The sequence below is a fragment of the Danio aesculapii genome, chromosome 10, assembly GCF_903798145.1.
Source record: "Danio aesculapii chromosome 10, fDanAes4.1, whole genome shotgun sequence".
Lineage (NCBI taxonomy): Eukaryota > Metazoa > Chordata > Actinopteri > Cypriniformes > Danionidae > Danio > Danio aesculapii.
In genome coordinates this window covers 38,045,177-38,066,973 of record NC_079444.1, presented here as the reverse complement: position 1 = coordinate 38,066,973, position 21,797 = coordinate 38,045,177, and the positions used below count along the sequence as shown (strand labels likewise).

The 21,797-nt window shown below is 35.9% G+C and overlaps 1 protein-coding gene across 1 annotated transcript in view; it reads left to right on the top strand.

The window, feature by feature from the left end:
* Nucleotides 1–9,380: 9,380 nt before the first annotated feature.
* The window catches only part of nrip1b (nuclear receptor interacting protein 1b), a 64,737-nt gene continuing 52,320 nt past the window's right edge, over nucleotides 9,381–21,797 (top strand). Inside the window, exon 1 of the mRNA XM_056466348.1 lies at nucleotides 9,381–9,571. The gene's annotated coding sequence lies outside the window, so the exon portion shown is untranslated. The remainder of the gene's footprint in view (nucleotides 9,572–21,797) is intronic.

The following is a 21,797-nucleotide window of genomic DNA, read 5'->3' as shown; positions in this document are numbered from 1 at the left end:
TATGTGTGTGTATCACATCTAAATAGTAAATATATATAACATAGTTATTATGTGAAAACAATATATATATATATATATATATATATATATATATATATATATATATATATATATATATATATATATATATATAATAAATGTTTCAAAATTTTTTGTAAATATATAAATTACAAATGTAATAGAAAAGCAGATTTGACTAATAAGGGTGTACTCACACTAGGCAGATTGTCTTGAACCTGGCCCAGGTGCGGTTGTCTCCCCTCTCCCCCTCATACTGCACTCACATTGCTTTTTTTGCTTTCCAAACCAGAGCATGCTTTTGTCATCAATAATGCGACTGTTCAGTTTAACAGAAGAGAGGCGCTCTCGCTCCGTACAATGGACATTGCTTTAGTTATATCGTTTTGCATTATTTTAAGTTGTTTGGGGTGCAGTGACACACAGTCAAATATTTTGGCGAACAGATCCACCACTTTTGCAAAATAAATTTATTATCTCTAATAAATTATGACAGTTCACATTCATTGAAGAGTATGAATGATTAATAAATCCATATGAAACAGTCCCTTAAACATGGCGTCGCGTCTTCAGTTTCTCCCTTAATCGCGCTTTGCACTCACACTACAAGTGTATTGCGCCAAAGCCTAACCGAACTGCGTTCTGGCACATCTCTTCCAACTGGCCAACTGAACCACGCCTGTGCCCAATTCAGAGCACTCACACTTGTCTAACAAACCGGGAAATGGGGGTCAAACGTGCCTGGGCAAGGTTTGGATAGCCTAGTGTAAGAACACCCTAAATCAAAGTGTTTAAATAGCCTTCTCACAAAAATATTGATTAAATGACTCAATTCTTAATTAAAAAAACAGTAACCATGCACAAACTGCCCACATAGCAAAATATCTCTGGGCCAGCTCTCGCCCACACAATCAGCTTTTGCTTGGCCCACAAGCCGCAGTGAATTATGGTACTTGACTGGAAGTGCCAGTGAAGGGCCAAACACAAACCTTATCTGGGCCAAGTCTCAGTCAAGTTAATAACCCATAACTGGGTTAAATATGTTGGTTTGTCACGACTGCAATGAAATTAATAAACCAATGAATCATTGCGCTTTAGGCTTGCTATGGGCGTGCTTTTTCTCAAAGCCACCTGATTGGTAGAATTAAAAAAAAAATAATGTTTAAATGTGGGTCAAGACAGGCTAAACTTACATGGCCCATACCAAACTATTAACATCTGGGCCAAATACTACATTTTACATCTGGCCCAAGTATTGAGTGCCACCTTAAAGATGGTGTCACCTCTTCCCAACCAGGGCCATGTTTGGCCCACATGCTGTTTGCCAGGGACAGATGAATGCCTGCTGTGCCAGATTTATGCCAAATCTGGGCCAGAATTCTTTGCTACTCTGGTGTGGATACATTCACTGATTTATTAATTTATTCAGAACTTAGTTATTCAGTGCACTATCCCTTTATTAACAAAATTGCATTTCTAAACTAATCCAATGTTGTGTGTTCAAATCCCATGGAAAAGCAAGAACTAAAACAACAATAATAATAATGTGTGTCTTTAATACAACATGCACGTTGAACATGGTCTTCCTCATTTTTCTGTTGTCTCGACTCATGTCACATCTTTTGCTCAGCCCGGTTTCTCTTCTTCTTTGGCTTTCAGACACACAGAGGTTAACTCACGGATGGGGTCAGAGGTCGAAGGTTAATGTCCTCTGACACAGTGGCCTCTTCCACTTGAGACAGTCCGGCGTCTGCGTTCAGATGCCCTGGGCTTCATGCTGGACCTGAGGAACCAGATAGGGAAAGTAAGGCAATTATAAGAGCCCCCACACCATGCAGCATGATAACATTGGGTTAATACATGATGTCAATGTTCTCACTAAATTGCAGTTTTGTAGTTTACGTTGAGATACTAATCGTGTCATTTTCAAACACTTGCACTCTGAAATGTTTTTAAAAGTTTGTATTTTCAGGCCTCCAAAAGGTTTGAATGAACAGTCAAAAGACATTGAACTTTTTTTATTTTTATTTAGTTTTATTAAAACAGTGTCTTGTAAACACCCTCAGAACTATTTTTAAAAGTATATCCTTATACTTATTCTTGGGATATTTCAGTCTGAGACACCTGTTTGTGGTAATGAAGAAACTTTATCAGGTTTTTGTTCATCTGAAAATGTTAAACATTCAAACTACATTTTGTCATAGCAACTGGACTTTTAAGTTAATTTTATTGCTCTTTTTTTTTTTTACCTTGTCAGCTTTTTTTAAATAAAGCATAAACTTCTGCTTAGTCGTAATAATTAGCAAAAAAATAAGCAAGACACTTAGACAATTATTAATAAGCACTATATGTAAAAACAGTGATGTTGTGATATATTACTGCAAATAGAGAGTGGCTTTATATTTTAAAATTTAAAAACGGTGCTTAATGATTATTTGAAGTATTGAAATTTCAAAATAAAAGCATGTTTGTAAAAATGTTTTAACTGTGACTTTTGATCAATTCTTCATCCTTATTGAATTAAATAATTGTTTTCTTTTTTTAATACCCTAAACTTTTGAACAGAAGAACAAAATCTTTTACAAATATACAAGCAGCACAGGTGTCCTGGTGACGCAGTGGGTATCACGATCGCCTCACAGCAAGAAGTTTGCTGGTTTGAGCACCGGCTGGGTCAGTTGGCATTTTTATTTGGAGTTTTCATGTTCTCCCCGTGTTCGTTTCCTCTGAGTGCTCCGGTTTCCCCCACAGTCCAAACACATGCGCTATAGGGGAATTGAATGAACTAAATTGATAGTGTATGTTTAAATTCAAATTAATTCACCTTTATTTGTAATAATATAAAAAAAATAAGCAAAACACTTAGACAATTAATAATTAGCACTATATGTAAAAACAGTGATGTTGTGATAATTAATGTTGTGATAAATAATTAATTAATTAATAATTAGCACTATATGTAAAAGCAGTATGTGTGTGAATGCAAGAGTGTAGGGGTGTTTCCCAGTGTTGGGTTGTGGCTGGAAGGGCATTCCGCTGTGTAAAACATGCGCTGGATAAGTTGGTGGTTCATTTCGCTGTGGCGACCCTGATTAATAACGGGACTATTGTATTATATTATATTATATTATGTTATATTATATTATATTATATTATATTATATTATATTATATTATATTATATTATATTATATTATATTATATTATATTATATTATATTATATTATATTATATTATATTATATGAATTATGTTATGTTATGTTATGTTATGTTATGTTATGTTATGTTATGTTATGTTATATTATATTATATTATATTATATTAATTATGTTATGTCATGTTATATTATATTATATTATATTATATTATATTATATTATATTATATTATATTATATTATATTATATTATATGAATTATGTTATGTTATGTTATGTTATGTTATGTTATGTTATATTATATTATATTATATTATATTATATTATATTATATTATATTATATTATATTATATTAATTATGTTATGTTATGTTATGTTATATTATATCAATTATATTATATTATATTATATTATATTATATTATATTATATTATATTATATTATATTATATTATATTATATTATATTAAATTATATTATATTATATTATATTATTTTATGTTATGTTATGTTATGTTATGTTATGTTATGTTATGTTATGTTATGTTATGTTATGTTATATTATATTATATTATATTATATTTTATTATATTATATTATATTATATTATATTATATTATATTTTATTATATTATATTATATTATATTATATTATATTATATTATATTATATTATATTATGTTATGTTATGTTATGTTATGTTATGTTATGTTATGTTATATTATATTATATTACAATTTAAAATCAATTATCCCATAATATAGACTCATAAAAAAAAAAATTACGACAGTTTTCCTTTCTCTAACCAAAAATCTCACTTTCTATTCCTTCATTCATTACTGTCTGAGAAACAGCTGACATAAAAACATGTTATTTGAGATTGTTCTCCAATATAAAGGTTTGAATTATTAAAAAAACATTGATTTAAATCCTAATATATTATAATTAGTGCTGTCAAAGATTAATTACATCCAAAATAAAAGCTTTTATTAATATACAGTGCTCAGCATAATTGAGTACACCCCATTTTGAAAATGAATATTTTTATCAATTTCTCAGTGAATACAGGCAAGGTTTTTTAGATTGATTAAAAAAGATATGTTTATTAAAATAATATTTTAGTCACCAAACATATTTAGAAATGTAAAAATAATACAACTAAGCAAAATATTGCAAAAATTGTTTAAAAATTACAACTGACATTTTAACTAAATTTTTTAATTTCCCTGTGAATTAAAATTTGTATTTAATATTTTTCTATTACATATAAATTTGGGTGTACTAGTTTTTGGACCATGAGCGTAAGTTATTTTGTTAGATAAGCTCCAGATTTGGCTTCACTGACTAATCTAATGTATATGCACAGATATAATATTATATAGCTTCTTATTAAAAATATGAATTAATATATATATATATATATATATATATATATATATATATATATATATATAGGTTAATTAGGTTAACTAGGCAGGTTAGGGTAATTAGGCAAGTTATTGTACAACAATGGTTTGTTCTGTAGACTATCGAAAATAAAAACCTTAAAGGGGCTAATAATTTTGACCTTAAAGCCAAAATAAAACAAATAAGACTTTCTCCAGAAGAAAAAATATTATCAGACATACTGTGAAAATTTCATTGCTCTGTTAAACATTTAGGAAATATTTAAAAAGGAATTAAAATTCAAAGTATATATATATATATATATATATATATATATATATATATATATATATATATATATATATATATATATATATATATATATATGCAAGCAACATAGACATACGCAACATCGACATGTTTGTCAAACTTTAATGTTTCAGATCATGAAACAGATTTAAATATTAGTCAAAGAAAACACAAATAATCACATCATGCAGTTTTAATGAAGGTTTATATTATTAAGGGAAAACTAAATCCAAAACTACATAGGCCTGTGTGAAAAATCGTTTGCTTCCCTGTTAACCTACCTCTGGTTTATCATACTTGAGATCAATTTCTCAAGCTTCTCTAGCCACACCCTGGCCTGATTACTTCACAATTAAGAAATCACTTAAATAGGACCTGCTTGACCAAAGTAGATCAAAAGAAGACCAAAAGATCCTCAAAAGCTAGACATCATGCCGAGATCCAAAGAAATTCAAAAACAAACGAGAAACATGTGATGGGAAAAAAGAAACTGTGTATATTTGAGAAAATTTTTATAAATTAAATATTTATATTTACTACAAATTATATATAAATGAAGTGCCTATATTATATATAAATAAAATATCTAGTCAAATATTATTAACTGTCATCATGGCAAAGATAAAATAAATCAGTTATTAGAAATGAGTTATTAAAACTATTATGATTAGAAATGTGTTGAAAAAAAATCTCTCCGTTAAACAGAAATTGGGGGGAAAAAATAAACAGGGGGCTAAAAATTATGACTTCAACTGTATATACACAATATTTATACACAGTGAGCACACACACATTATGTAAATGAAAATGTTTATTTTTGGATAATCGCAATTAATCATTTAACACCACCAATAATAATAATCAACATTAATGCATCAACAAAACCTGCCAGTGCACGTTCTCAGAACCTGTGATGTTTATCGTGAGCCGATCTGAAGAATGACCATGAAGAATATGTCGAGGATGGAGGTCAATGTACATAATGACTGAACAAAAGCCATGCTTAAACACACATGTGTGTCTGTTGCCAGGTCAAAGGCTGAAGTTCTGTGAACCGTGCTTCTGTGAAAAGCTTTGGAGCACAGGTCACCGAGATGCTGAAGGAATGAAGGGCGGATATTGTATCTCCATTCATGTGGCATCTGAGGTCAAAGTTCAAAGATGAAAGGTCTCCTGAGTTCAGAGGTCAGCTTGGGGAAGATAGCGCTTAAATTGCTGAGCCGATGAGTTACTGGGAGACAGAAACTTTCAAAACAAAATTAATAATATCACAAATAACATAATATAGAATATGTTTTATTATTTACAGTTAAAGTCAAAATTATTTAGCCTTCCTGTGAATTTTTCCAATTCACTTTCAAATATTTCCCAAGTGGCTCCAGTTCCCCCCACAGTCCAAACACATGCGCTATAGGTGAATTGTGTAAGCTAAATTGTCCGTTGTGTATGTCTGTGAATGGGAGTGGATGGATGTTTCCCAGTGATGGGTTTCAGCTGGAAGAGCATCCACTGCGTAAAACATATGCTGGATAAGTTGGTGGTTCATTCCGCTGTGACGATCCCAGATTAATAAAGGAAGTAAGCTGAAAAGAAAATGAATGAATGAATATTTCCCAAGTGATGTTTAACAGACCGAGGAAATTTTCACAGTATTTCCTATAACATTTTTTGCTTCAAGAGTTCACACTTAGCTGATGATTGATTATAAAGTGTGTTTGGCATGCTGTCCCAGGAGTGAGCCCTGATCGTCGAGCCCTCCCATTTGCAATCCTCGAGGTTTCACCCATTTGCAGGGCAAGAGGGGAGTTTGAGCTCGAGCTCGAGCTCATGTAGATCTCGAGCACTCCCCTGTTAATTATGGCTAAAAACAACTCACATAGCAAAATTTCTTTGGCCCACCCAGCTCTAGCCCACACAATCAACTTTTGCTTGGCCCACATGCTGCAATGAATTACGATACATGACTGGACAAAGTCTGGCTTTCATTTCATTTATAACTAACATGTTTGGCCATTGTCTGGAAGCCATATTTGGTGTGTCACGACTGCAGGCAAATCGATAAACCCATGAAGCATTGCACTTTAGGCACGTTAATAATGGTAATGGTTAGTAATGGTTAATAATAATATAATTTGCAAAATAATAATTTGGTTAAGAAAATACATGTAATGAAGGTTAAATTCAGTTATTTTGCAACATACAGCAAACATTAGATTAATAAATCTTGATTGTTTTCTGGATTAAAATGAAGGCATTAGATGTAAACAGGAAGATGGAAATGACAAAGTATTTATTTACTCAAAAAATAATTTAAATGTTTTTAAATGTGGGTCAAGATAGGCCAAACATACAGCTGAAGTCAGAATTATTTGCCCCCCTTTGATTTTTTTTCTTTTTTAAATATTTCCCAAATGATGTTTAACAGAGCAAGGAGATTTTCACAGTATGTCTGATAATATTTTTTCTTCTGGAGAAAGTCTTATTTGTTTTATTTCGGCTAGAATAAAAGCAGTTTTTAATCTTTTAAACACCATTTTAAGGTCAAAATTATTAGCCCAATTATTAGCCCCTTTAAGCTATATTTTTTTCAATAGACTACAGAACAAACCATCATTATTCAATAACTTGCCTAATTACCCTATCCTGCCTAGTTAACCTAATTAACCCAGTTAAGCCCAGTTAATTGTCACTTTAAGCTGTATAGAAGTGTCTTGAAAAATATCTAGTCAAATATTATTTACTGTCATCATGACAAATATAAAATAAATCAGTTATTAGAAATGAGTTATTAAAACTATTATGTTCAGAAATGCGTTGAGAAAATCTGCTCTCCGTTAAACAGAAACTGGGGGGAAAAATAAACGGGGGGGATAACAAAATTCTGACTTTAATTGTACGTGGCTCACATATCAATTTTTAACATATGAGCCAAAAACTACATTTGACATGTGACCCATGTCTTGCGTGCCGCCTTAAAGACGATGCCGCCTCTGTCAAACCTGGGCCATGTTTGGCCCACATGCTGTATGCCAGAGCCGGATGAATGCCTGCTGTGCCAGTTTTATGCCAAATCTGGGCCAGAATTCTTTGCTACCTGAGAAATTAGGGATTGCTATGGAGAGATATACAGCTTGGCTAAGAGCTCATCTGTGGTGCCAATTTTGGTTAAGTCAATTCACTTACTGCATGTCGCATGTCTTTGGACGGTGGGAGGAAACCGAGGAACCTGGGGGAAACCCACGCGAGCATGTGGAGAGCATGTAAACTCCACACAGAAATGTCGACTGGACTGGTAAGGACTTGAGTCAGTGCTAACCACTGGGCCGGCGTGCTGCCCTATCTAGAAAAAGGGGGAGGAGTGGGGGTGGAAGGGGGGATTCTTCAAGACGAAAATACTGAGGTATGAAACTTTGGTTATTTAAAGTGACTTCGTCTGATTGGTGAATCATGTTTTAGCTAATGCGGGACCAGCTGTGATCAATCATAAGTATGTGATCCTCTCGAAATTAGCTTATAAATAGACTTCAGGAATATGACTTTAATATTTGTTTATCTTTAATTAAATTATTCTATAAGTCAGGTTTATTTGTGTAGCGCTTTTTATAATACTCATTCTTCCAAAGCAGCTTTACAAAAGCTGCACATTTATTACTACATAACAGCCAAAATTAGAAAAGTTAAGGAGTTCTTTATAAGAAACAGGGTGACACAGTGGCTCAGTGGTTAGCACTGTCACCTCACAGCTAGAAGGTTGCTGGTTCGAGTCCAGTTGGCATTTCTGTGTGGAGTTTGCATGTTCTCCCCGTGTTGGTGTGGGTTTCCTCTGGGTGCTCCGGTTTCCCCCACAGTCCAAAGACATGCACTATAGGTGAATTGGGTAAACAAAATTGGCCGTTGTGTGTGTGTGTGTGTGTGTGTGTGTGTGCGTGTGTGTGTGTGTGTGTGTGTGTGTGTGTGTGTGTGTGTGTGTGTGTGTGTGTGTCAATGAATGCGTATGAGTGTTTCCCAGTACTGGGTTGCAGCTAGAAGGGCATCCGCTGTGTAAAACATATGCTGGATAAGTTAGCAGTTCATTCCGCTGTGGCGACCCCTGATGAATAAAGGGACTAAGCTGAAGGAAAATGAATGAATGAATGAATGAATGAATACTCTCCCTGGGCTTGCAGTCTGGGCTCTTGAGCGCTCCTTGCCCTCCACCTCAAGGCTCTGGCCCAGCGAGCTGTCACTGGGGCCAGCCACTCTCCCAGTTATGAGGTGTCCTTTTAAAAAGGTGATGTCTATGTGTTTAATACATGTTCAGTGAAGTGTATTAGGTGTGCATTTATCGATTAATATGCTTATAACATACAGTACATCTGGAGCCATAAAGTGTCTTCTTTCCTCAGGTTATTAAGGGTTATTAGAGGTGAGCTGACGCACGTCTCACTGTGCGCGCGCACGCACGTCCACACAAAGCGCGTCCTGTAGCTTTAAGCCGCGCTCACTCAGTCAGAGAGAGAGAGAGAGGGAAAAAAGCAGCAGCAGCAGCAGGAGGAGGAGGAGTGTGAACATTGCGGAGTTCTTGGGGATTCCGACAATATAGAGATCAGACTCGGACCCGACGGTCGTTTTTGGAGCTCGATGAGTTTTTGGACTCTACTTCCATTTGGCGCGGTTGACGGCGCACGTTTGCCCAGAGAAAGCGCTCGGATAGCGGATTCAGGTACGTGTCGAGAGTCGACCCGATTCCGCCCTACAGCTGAAAACACTCCGCTGCATTTGACCACAATATGTGTATGTGTGTGTGTGTTTGCTGTGTGTTTAATGTGATCCTGAGAGCACTGAGGTGCTGAAAGCAAACCCGTAAAGACGCGTACGGACTGTAATAACGCGCGTTCATAACCAGGACGCCGTGGTGCCGAAACGCCCTTTCTTTTCTTAAAAGTTGAATTGTTTTTAACTTGATACGGCGTCTTAAAAAGGTAACAGAGAGAGAAAAGACGCAATAACGCAATCGCAATGGTCCCTCCTGTCATTTAGTTTCCATCTTGTTTCTCTGTTACAGTCGGTGCGATGTTACCGCTTCATTTATCTGATCTGGCTTGTATGTTCGTACACATACTAGGTCAAGAACTGGGTGTTTATATACATATATTTGTATATTTGTCCGTGTCACATGTATTTGTGATGCATTAAACTGTAAGATTGTGTAATGTAAGGTGAGAAGAAGTCATAAATGTGATTTACAGGAGTGATAACGTAATTTGCTAATTTATTTTCATCTCTCAAAGTAATGCTTGTTACTTGAGAGTTGGCATTAATGTTCATAAGAGTATTTAGCTTTTATTACTATTATTATTTCTAATATTGATCCTTAGTTTTATTTCAATATACGAGATTTCACCTCTTAAGTGAGTTTGTAATATTTTTAAATGGCTACCCCAGACAATTTGTGGACTTTGCATTGTTTATAGTTTTCATAAGGTTTCCTGTGGCTTCGGTCAATAAAAATGGGACTAAGGAGGTCAAAGGTTGATGTTTAAAGGTCACCAGAGATCATAGTTTGGGTTCAGTGTTGGTTCAGGTGGCTTTTTTAGTGGTTAAGAGAAACACTAGTCGACTAGTTGCAGAAAATGTTGTGTAAAGAGCAAAAAAGCTGCCTGTTTTGTTCTTTATTAATCAAAGCAAGCTTTAATAATGACAATATTTGTTCCTTTTTCTTGCAGTTTATAGAAAACATTAACTCTCATCTCCAAAAGAATCTATAAATGCACATAACATTACAAAAAGGCATTTTTTTTGTCAGTTCGATCTACAAACCTAGTCCAAAATGTGTTGCATTTGTCAGAGAATCATGCTGACTGCTTTATAAGATCTGCTCTCTGGCTTCTGTAAGATTTATACTTACTTGTTATGATGTTATCGTTGCTAGAGAAATGAAAATGAACACATGGTGACCTGATTTCTCAGAGGGGATGTCAATAGAATGAACTGAGGTAGTTAAAACAGTGCTGGGTCATCGCCACCTTTAAATAGTATCCTAAACATCAACCTCAACATTTTGTTGTTTGTTTGCTACCTTATACTATTCACACGATGATGCATGCATGATTATCAGAATGTGGCTTTTTTAGAGCATGCACTTAGTAGTAATATTGAAGCACATGGTTGTGCTCGTGCAAAACATAAAATTGCATGGTGTAACATGTCGTAAATCCATAGAAGCCACAGGCGCTTTACACTCATTAACAGGTCAGTTGACAGCTCAGGGACGCAGGGGTTGCGTGTTTGTTCTTTATGCAATGAATCTTGTTTTATACAGGCTATAGCAGTAATAATAGGTGGCCTGGAGATCAACGAGGACTGTAGCTGATTATACAAGAGGTTTTGTACTCCGGAAGAAGGGATGAGGGCTGTTGTCTGGCTCTTTAGGTGTGAGACAGGCAGTTGAAACGATGAGATGGTATAAAATACAGGGCACAGATACTTCTCGCCTCAGCCTTGGGACAGAGGCAGGGCTTTCATTTATAGTGATGGATTTTTTATTTTTTTTTTGCTGATTGATTTACTGTAAACGATTTATAGTTTGCTGAATTTAAGGTTTGCTGGAAGATGCGACTCGGTTAGATTAAGCTTTGCCACACATTAAAACAATAGCAGTGACCTTAACACACCTACCAATCGACGAGTGGGGTGTTTTTAGTTCAAATGGTACACTTTATCACTCTTTGCTTTAGGCGTGTGTGATCTCTTTTTCTATTTGGCTACATTTGAATTTGAATTTACTCTATGACCATAAGAAAAGTGCTTTCTATATAGTATGAATGGGAGTAGTATGAGTTGAGCTCATAAGTACTACATCCGCCATTTGTCATGATCATGTGACCCATCTGCGTCAGTTGCATCGCTTCACTCCCATTCATAAATTCTTTTGTGTGGCATTATGGTATAGCATAGAGTCCATAGGATGCGCATTTCAAAATCTCGCCGGAAGTAGTAGGTCATCCGGGTACTTATCACATACTTTTTTTGAATACTTTGAAATCGCACATACTACTCTGCTTGCATACTGTTTTAGCATACTATATAGTTTGGAAGTATGTGATGGGCTGCATCCAAAATCACCTACTACTCAGTAGCTACTACATTTGAATTTGAATTGACTAAACCACTGTTATAAAAGTATGTTCTATATAGTATGAATGTGAGTAGAATGAATGGAACTCATAAATACTACATCCGCCATTTGTCATGATCACGTGACCCATCCGCTTTAGTTGCAGCACTTCACTCCCATTCATAAATTCCCTTGTGTGCCATTATGGTGTAGCGTAGCGTCCATAATATACGCACTTCAGAATCTCGCTGGAAGTACTTCTTGCATACTGTTTTTCAAATACTATCAATTCGGACATACTACTCGGCTTGCATACTATATAATATGGATGTATGCAATGAGCTGCGTCTGAAATTACCTACTACTCAGTAGCTACTACATTTAAATTTGAGTTTACTTCATGACTGTTAGAAAAGTGTGAGTAGTATGAATGGAGCTCAGACGTAATACTTCTGCCATTTGTCATTATCATGTGACCTACCCATGTTGCATCGCTTCACTCTTATTCATGAATTCTCTTGCGCAGCATCATAGAAGAGTGTAGCGTCCATCAGATGTGCACTTCAGAATCTTGCCGGAAGTAGTAGGTCACCCGGGTACTTCTTACATACTGCTTTTCAATACTATGAAATTAGACATACTGCTCTGGTTGCATACTATTTTTAGCATACTATATAGTATGGATGTATGCAATGAGCTTTGTCCGAAATTGCCTACTACTTAGTAGCTATTACATTTGAATGTGAATTTACTATGCGGCCATTAAAGAAGTATGTTCTATATAGTATGAATATAAGTAGTATGAATGGAACTCGCACTGTGTCTGTTGCGTCACTTCCCTCCCAATTATAAATTCTCTTGCATGGCATTACGGTATAGTGTAGCGTTCATAGGATGCACACTTCAGAATCTCGCCGGAAATAGTATTTCATCCCGGTACTTCTCACATACTGTTTTTCCGAATACTATGAATTCGGACACACTACTCGACTCAAATACTGTTTTAAGCATACTGTATAGTATTGAAGTATGTGATTTCGGACACAGCCCATGTCTTAAGTAATTCATTGAAATATTCATAAGAAAGATTTCTTCAGATTCGTTCAAATCTTTTGAATGAATCATTGATTAATTCACAAATGCTTCAAATGTTTGTTTGGAGCTATTTTTGTTGAATAAATCTGAAAAACAATTAACATAACATCTGAAATTAAGCTTACTATGTAGGCAATCATTCACCTATTTTTATGCGCAATTTGGAATATTGCATCAAAAATGCTTAATGCAAATGACAAGATGTGCATATATTTTGAAAACATATGCACTCCACTGAGTAGGACAAACTTTTATCCTATAAGGAAAAAGTTAGCATAAATTACAATGGAGGCACTTTTACAGAATAAATTCCATCAGAAAATGTAACGTGATTTTTATTTTAACAGATCATGTAATAACAAAAATAAGCATGATGGGTCAGCGTTAATGGACAATCCAGCGGACCGACCACATTGTAAAACATCTGAAATGTTAATTTGGTCATTCTAAAATCCCTTAGCCGAAGTCTGTCATTAAAGTGTCAGTATTATTACCTCCAGAACTGTCTTGTGCATCTGCGCTCCCAAAAAAGCATCTCACGGCTCCAAAAGTCACCACGCATTCATTGCATTTCATCTTCTGAGGGTAAATAATATATAAATTATTTTTATTTGTATTTTTTTTTGCACCAGTTTATCATTTGGTCATTTTATCATTGATGTTAACAGTGCTTTATTCTCAAATGTTTCATGCAATATCACAGTTTCGCCCAAGTTTATTCTGCATCTTTGGATGGAAACAGCTACAGTAACGTAAAATTTTCTGTAAGAACAATATCAATTTCGGGATTTATTTGGGACAATGGCACTCTTGCTTGTGTGATAGTACTTCGCTACATCAGGTATTATGAATATTAGAAAACTACTCAATCTGGCCCAAATTTGCTTTCAATTTTTTTTATAATAAACTCATAATGGCATTGTTTGGGATTTTTGGGATAATTTGGGATTTATTTGGGACAACAACACTCTTGCTTGTGTGGCAGTACTTTGCTACACAAATATTTATTTATTATAAATATAAAAAAAAAAACACTCATTCTGGCAAAACTTTGCTTTCAAGTCTTTAAATACTTATAACAGCATTGTACAACCTAGTACTTTCAGGCTATAAACATGCTTAAGGTTTTTGCAAAGTGAGTGACATACTGTAATGTCAGTGTTCACACTTTGTTAAAATAATAATCCTGATGTTATAGTTGACGATAAGTATTGAACACCCCAAATATTAATATATATATTTAAGTAAATTGGCTTATAAATCAACTTGATAGCACTACACTTTGTAGCTTGTTTTACTATGTTTAAGTATCCAGAAAATAATGAAAAGTTGACGCAACTGACTATGGATAAATATTTGTTTTACCTCATACGCTATGAACTTCCTGGATTGAAAGCATGTTGGCCATTTGTAAGCATGTTTTGGCTTCTGAAAGGAACTAACACTGATCCTGAGAAACATGATCTGAACAACTTGTTTAACACACAAGTTAATTTAATATAATTACCCGACTGACCTCTAACTGCAAGCTGTATTTCTGTCTCGCCTACTATGTCCTGAGGCGAGATGGACCTGGAGGTCAAGGAATCCTGGCAATTGGGTTCGGGGAGATTTTACCGTTCCTTGGGGACATTACTAATCGTATCTTATTTTAATGCAGGCTATATGCTGTGCTAAGTGAAACGCCTGTTCTTTCCAGTGATTCAGGAGTTGTAAGGCTTAGTCGTTTGTCTCTTTGAGCCGAGAGATGAATACATGCAGATTTCGCAGTCCAAGGCCACAGTGTGCCAAGCTGTCCTTCACACCGTATTAGTGGCCTGTCCTTTCAGAAACCTTCAAAGCTGTGAGAAGGACACAAACCCCGCAGTAATGCTGAGGAGATGAACACTCACAGAATGATCTGCAATCAGCTCATCAGGCGTTCACAGAGCCGGCGACAGGAATGATCCCAGCTTCATTATTTTTCTCATCTAAAAGCTTTCAGATCGCACAGGCCCGAGCAATTAACTAAAGAGCAGTTTTCCGATTTTTGTGAATGAAAGATGGATGTGTGGGTTATGAAGAGTGCAGCTTGAGGTTGTACCATTTTGATGAGCTTTATTTCGTAAGTCAGAGTTTCAGATGAGGGGTTGAACCAGGATTTAGTTTTACAATATAAGCTGAAATCGGAGCGCACAGAAATGCATAATACTTGTCGGTATTTGATTCAACAGCTTTATTCTCGCTCACATGAACATTATTTTGTTAATAAGAAAGTGATTTGAGATGTCTAGTAAGGTGTTGAAGGGTTTTATCAATATTGCTGTTATTGTGTCTGAAGAATGCAATGCTGTAATGTAAAATATTTTTGTGGATTGTTATAAATATAATGCATGTATATACAGTAGCTGGACGATAAAACTGAATCGCCTGGTTTTAGACCACAATAATTTATTAGTATGGTGTTGGGCCTCCTTTTTGTGACCAATACAGCATCAATCAATCTACAGATAAAAGTCCTTCACAGTTGCCAGAGGGATATTGAGCCATTCTTGCAGAATAGTGGCCAGGTTACTACATGATGCTGGTGGAGGAACCCGTTTCCTGACTTGCTTATGCAAGACACCCCAAAGTGACTCAATAATATTTAGGTCTGGTGACTGTGCAGGCCATTTAAGATGTTCAACTTTACTTTCAAGTTCACAAAACCATTCTGTCACTAGTCTTGCTGTGTGTATTGGTGTATTATTATCCTTATACAGGGCATCGTTTTCAGGAGACAATGTTTAAACTATGATACTCCAGAATGGTTCGGTAGTCCTTGGCAGTGACTCGCCCATCTAGCACAAGTATTGGGCCTAGGGAATGCCGTGATTCCTAAATACCCCCATGCTTCACTCTGGGGTTGCGACTGTCTGGGTGGTACGCTTCTTTGGGGCTTCTCCACACTGTAACTCTCCTAGATGTGGGAGAGTTACTGACGTTTTGCATTGGCATGAGTAACCATTTAGTAGCCTGACCATGAATATAGACCCTGTGGAGTAATTGATAAAAATAGTCATAAGCTAGCATCAAATACAAACAAAAAAACAAAAATTAAATCAGTTTTAAGTTATCAGTTATAATCAGATATAATCAGCGACCACTTGTGATAGGATGCTGGCATATTAATACCAGTTGTAAACAGCGTCTTTGTATTTATAGCGGCTTTGAGCTTATGGTTTCTGGCTCCTGTGTTGAAGCTGTTAGGTCTTTGTCATAGGGCTGACTCGGCAAAGATTTGTTTCATGCAGAGGTCAGAGGTCGATCTCAGATTCACACTGCCTTGTGTTTCTGAGCACAGAGCTGAAACTCTGTAAAGTTATAAAGTGCTGTCAGTTTGGGAGAGGCGCACCCATGAGACTGCTCAATCACTTAAATGAAAAAGTCTTGTATGGCTTAATATTATGCAAATGATTGTCTACTACTAATTATATATGTGGTACAAAACCTATTATATTATAAGTGCGCAGTGGATTTCACTCAATATCCAGGCTCATTTAGACTCCTTGTGGGGAATAATTGACAGAGATGAAGCCTAACATTGTTTCTCTTGTTACCCTTCGACTGAAAAAGCCACACTATTTGGCATCATGTCAATATTTTGTATCCCGAGGAGGAATGTCAATTTGCACAAATGTAATTTATTGATCGATTAATTGTTCGTCTTAATCATGCAGGATGTTAACTTCAGTGACACATTTTTGTCATGGGGTTGACACTCAAAACACAAGCTTCCTCTGCCAATGACTCTTTTATTTTTACAGTAACTAACATTTATTTAGGATTGTAAAAGAATCAGTGATTGACAATTTAATAGAATAATTTAATTTATTAAAAATACAATCTAAATGATGTGTTGTCATAAACCAATGTTGGGTCAAATATGGACAAACCCAACATTGGGTTAATTTTTTTTACCAATTAAATTTCAATAGCACTTTTTGAACCAATGGTTTGGTTTGTCCATATTTGACCCAACGTTTCATTACAACCCAGCAATTTTTTTTTTTTAAGTGTGATGACTAATAGAAATGTCAATAATGCCGTCTTAGGTTTACATATTGGAAACTGGTGCATCCATGTGAGGAAATTGTTGTTACTGTGTGTCATTTTGTTCCCAATTGTGCAAATGATATTATGCAAGTGAAGGAAAATCTGGAAAATGTGAAAAGGCCAGCATTTACTCATGAACATCCGAAGGAATGCATAAACAAAATTTACAATTCAGTAATAAAAATAAACTCCAGATAAACACTTTCAAATAAATCATGCTTGCTTTCCATTCTAAACAGCTACAAAAACATGTCAAAACCAATTAAACGGCTAATAATAATAATTTCGTACTCCGCAAGGAGAGATAAAGATGAACAGGGAGAATAAAGAAGAACGTGTCTCGATTTAAATATAATGGTTTTCTGTTGTCTTGGCCGATTCAATGTACTCCACTCGCACTTCACTCGTTTCACTCTATGACTTGTTGTCAGCTTCCCATCCTTAAAATATGAAACTTTAGGGCTTCCTTTCAGTCAATCACCGAAACAATATGATTTTAGATCGTTTGAATGATCTAAACTGCTGTCTCAATGTATCTAATGTCGTTCAATCTGCTCGCGCTGCTTAATCAAAGTGACTCCGTTACCGGCAGCTCTCTCACACACGCAAGGGGGCGGAGCTAACCTCCAACCTCAACCAAGTCAAAACTTACTTTCTCTATTTGTTATTATTAATTAAACACTATGTATATAATATAAAGAAACTTTATTCACAATTTCTTGTCTCAATCATAAAATAAAATGTTAGAATATAAAATAAACTATTTATAATTTGTCTTAGTGAATTAGACCTAGAAAAGGCCAGCATTTACTCATGAGCATCATTACTTGTTTTAAGGTGTATGCCGTTTAGTTATTAGTCCATGTCATCGGTCTTAAAGTACCTCGCATGGATAAAATGTCAATATAATACATGTTTATGCACTAAATGTACCAATCTAGTTAGATGATATGCTAATCTGAATACTTTATTGCGCGTTTACTCTGAAACCAGCAAAAGATGTGACATGAACAGCCTCGTAAACAACAATGAAGGGCATGCCGCAGATCCTGTTATCATTTCTTGGCATTTGGCTCTTTTGCCAGAAGAAAATGACAAGTTTTGTTTGAGCTTAAGTCAAACATGGTTCATTGCTTTGTGCTGACATTTATTTAAAAATTATTTATATTTAAAAATGACACTTCCTGTGTTGTTTTCTTGTCATGCTGAACATGCAAGTGGCAGTTCTCTGTAAAACAATAGCGTTCAGCAATGAGTCTAGCTCCACCCTTTTTGTATCATACTGTTGTGTTATGGTATCCTTAGGAAAACTTGCTAGAAAAATGCCATGGTACTATTCACCTCTTTCTCACAGTCGAAATGGAACTAAATGTGTAGCATACTGTACTGTACCACTTAGTGGAAAAGAGCCATTAGAGAAACTGAAAATGGGAATTGGAACAATCAGATTGACTGTCTTATTTAAAAAAAAAAATTTTTTTTTTAGATACCACATTAGAAACACTTGCATTAACGTTAACCTAGGTTTGTTTGTAATTCGATTGATTGTAATTTGAGATGATTGTTTCCCAGCACTTTGCATTGGATAAAATATTCATTCATTCATTCATTCACTCATTTTCGTTCGGCTTAGTCCCTTTATTCATCAGGGGTCGCCACAGCGGAGTGAATCGCCAACTTATCCAGCATATTCTTTACACAGCGGATGCCCTTTTAGCTGCAACCCAGTACTGGTATTCATACACACTCATTCACACACATACAATACGACCAATTTAGTATATTCAATTCACCTATACTGCGTGTGTTTGGACTATGGGGGAAACCGGAGCACCCAGAGGAAACTCACGCCAACACGGGGAGAACATGCAAACTCCACATAGAAATGCCAACTGACCCAGCCGGGACTCAAACCAGCGAACTTCTTGATGTGAGATGACAGTTTTAATCACTGAGCCACTGTGTTGCCCCCGTGCCACCTCATTCACACTACAATCGACACGCAGCGACCGTTAATTTCAACGGAGAGCAAGCGACTTCCGGCAACCTCCATCTACACGAGCGACAGCGACCGTTGGTGACCAGGTGGCCGTGTTGAGCAACGCGACAAAGTTGAAAATCCATCAACTTTATGCAAATGAAGAGCGACTTTCTTGAGCAACAGCCAATAGGAGCACTAGTACAGCTCACTTGATCCTATGTCAGCTCTCTCAGTGGTCGGTTCTATTCGTGCTGTATATATCTGCACAGACCTGCGTTTGAAGCAGGTGGTATGGAGACAGAAAAGAAATTCACGCAAAAAACGCGACGTACACATGCGTAACCAAATTCACGTGCGTAAAATATTTATTTATATTTACAAAAATCATTCTCGTGCACAAAATAAAAATACATATTTATAAAATACGTTTCACAAATGCAAAACACTATTTGCATATCTATAAGAGTGTACGAAAAGCTTTGAGTGTTTAAAATATGCGAGTTCATCCTGAATGAGAATGTGCAAATCCTATTTATTGATTATTCCAGACCTTTATGAGTTTGTTTCCTCTGTTGAACACAAAAGGGAAGATATTTTAAAGAAAGCTGTAACCATTGACCTCCACAGTATTTGTTTTTCCTGCTATGGAGGACAGTAGTTTCAGTTTTCTTCAGAATATATTTCTTTTGTGTTCAACAGAAGAAAGAAACTCTGCGAGTAAATAGTGAGTAAACTTAGTTTTTTGGGTGAACTATCCCTTTAAGCCACACAAGTCTTAACACAACCCAGGGGTTTCTCTTAAGACAGAAAAATGGAGGGGTTAAACCGAGCTGTGCTGTTGCCAGGCAACAAGCGACACCTCAGCAGCCACTCTGAAAGATGCACACCCTGCTCTCAAAGCACTCACGCGGCGAGGCATGCTGGGATATATTATTATGGACTGCTGTTTGTATGCACTCCTGCCACAGGAAGTAGACACGACTGGAAAAGTGTTGGGTTTTCATGTTGAACCAAGACCTTCTCCATGTGAGGCGCAGTCCCTGTGCGTTTACATGCATCTCAATGAGCCGCGGGCTGTTGATTAGCGTTGCCGGACACAGTTTGAGATGCCCTTGGACGCTCGTCCTCGTGTCCTGACGGGCCGCTCGGGGCTTATGCTTTACTGGCATTAACACAGCGCTCTGACCTTGACCCAGCAGATCTGACCTGAAAGCTTTTAAGTAACTCTCTGATTCGCTCATGTGATGATGATGATGATGGTCATGTGATGTGCTTATGGGTCACACTTGACTGAATGTGCAGGGTGAAAGAGGGTTTTCATTTGTGGTATGAATTAATAGCAATGATGGTTTGCATGAGGATGATTGATTTGGTGATTGCTTTTGCACAGGAAGGCGTTTGCTTTCATAACAGATATATTGTTTCTATGTAATTTATTCATTCATTTATTTTTGCTTCATCTCGGTCACCACAGCAGGGTTATTATAGTTAACCAAAACTAACAAATAAACAAAAACTAAAATTTTAAATAATTGTCGTTAACTGAAATAAAAATAAAAACGAGAGTTTTTCCAAAAACTAGAACTAACTGAAACTGTATTGTGTACATACAAAACTAACTGAAACTAACTAAAATTATAGCAAAAACCTCCTTCGTTTTCGTCTCTGTAATTGTATTTAATACATAATCTTGCTCTATGCATTTTAGAAGAACAATCTAATTCGCGCTGCAGGTGTTTGACCCGTACGGCACCTCAGAGTCGGTGTCCTCCTGCTGCCGTTGGCCAGATCGAGCTGGTTCTCCTCCAGTCAGTTCTCGCTGTTGCTCCCGCGACAAAAACAACAAGTGTACATGACAGCAGCATGGTGACAGCATAAAATACAGAGGCTTAAAACTGTTACTTTAACACGTTTGTGCTCAATAATGGGTTTTATTTCTGTATCGCGATGGCGAATTAATCTTTTTAACCGGATCTTCTAAGTGACTTGATTGAACTAGTTCACCAAATTGAACTGAATCATTTGAAACGATTCGCGTCTCCAGTAAGCACTTATCCACAAGCTACTTACTTTTTAACAAGCCTAATACCCCACCTCACCCTACAGTATATATACTCTTATTCAGTTAGTAGACCAGTAACATTACACTTAGATCAAATTTGAGAAGTGATGAACCGGTAATACCGTGCATGTGTGATTCAGTGAACCAAACACAAATAGTACATGACAGCCTGATGTGACTGAACTAAACTTGAACAACTGCACCGTGGGTAAACCGAGTGCTTAAATGAAAGGATCTGGTGAAAAAACATAAGTGTATTTCATAACAGAAAATCGTAATAGAATTTAAATAAGTCAATCATGCTTCAGATGGGTTGCAAAACCTTACTGAAAGACATTTTTCAGATCATGGTGATGTTTTAACAGACTGAAATTGCTATTGCTGACTGCATAATTTTGGTTTGTTGAGTCTTAACATCTGCGTTAAATATCTAAACTTCCCATCATTACTGTGTATCTAACCTCAGAAGCAGCCTTGCATACATATTGTACTTAAGGCTGCTATCTTGTGGGCTGTTGTATTTGAGTTTGAGGATGGGTAGATGGTAGTGGTAGGTTTCATAAAATGTATGGTTGAGTTTTTATTATACAATATTTATTCTGTTGATTTTGAATATTGTA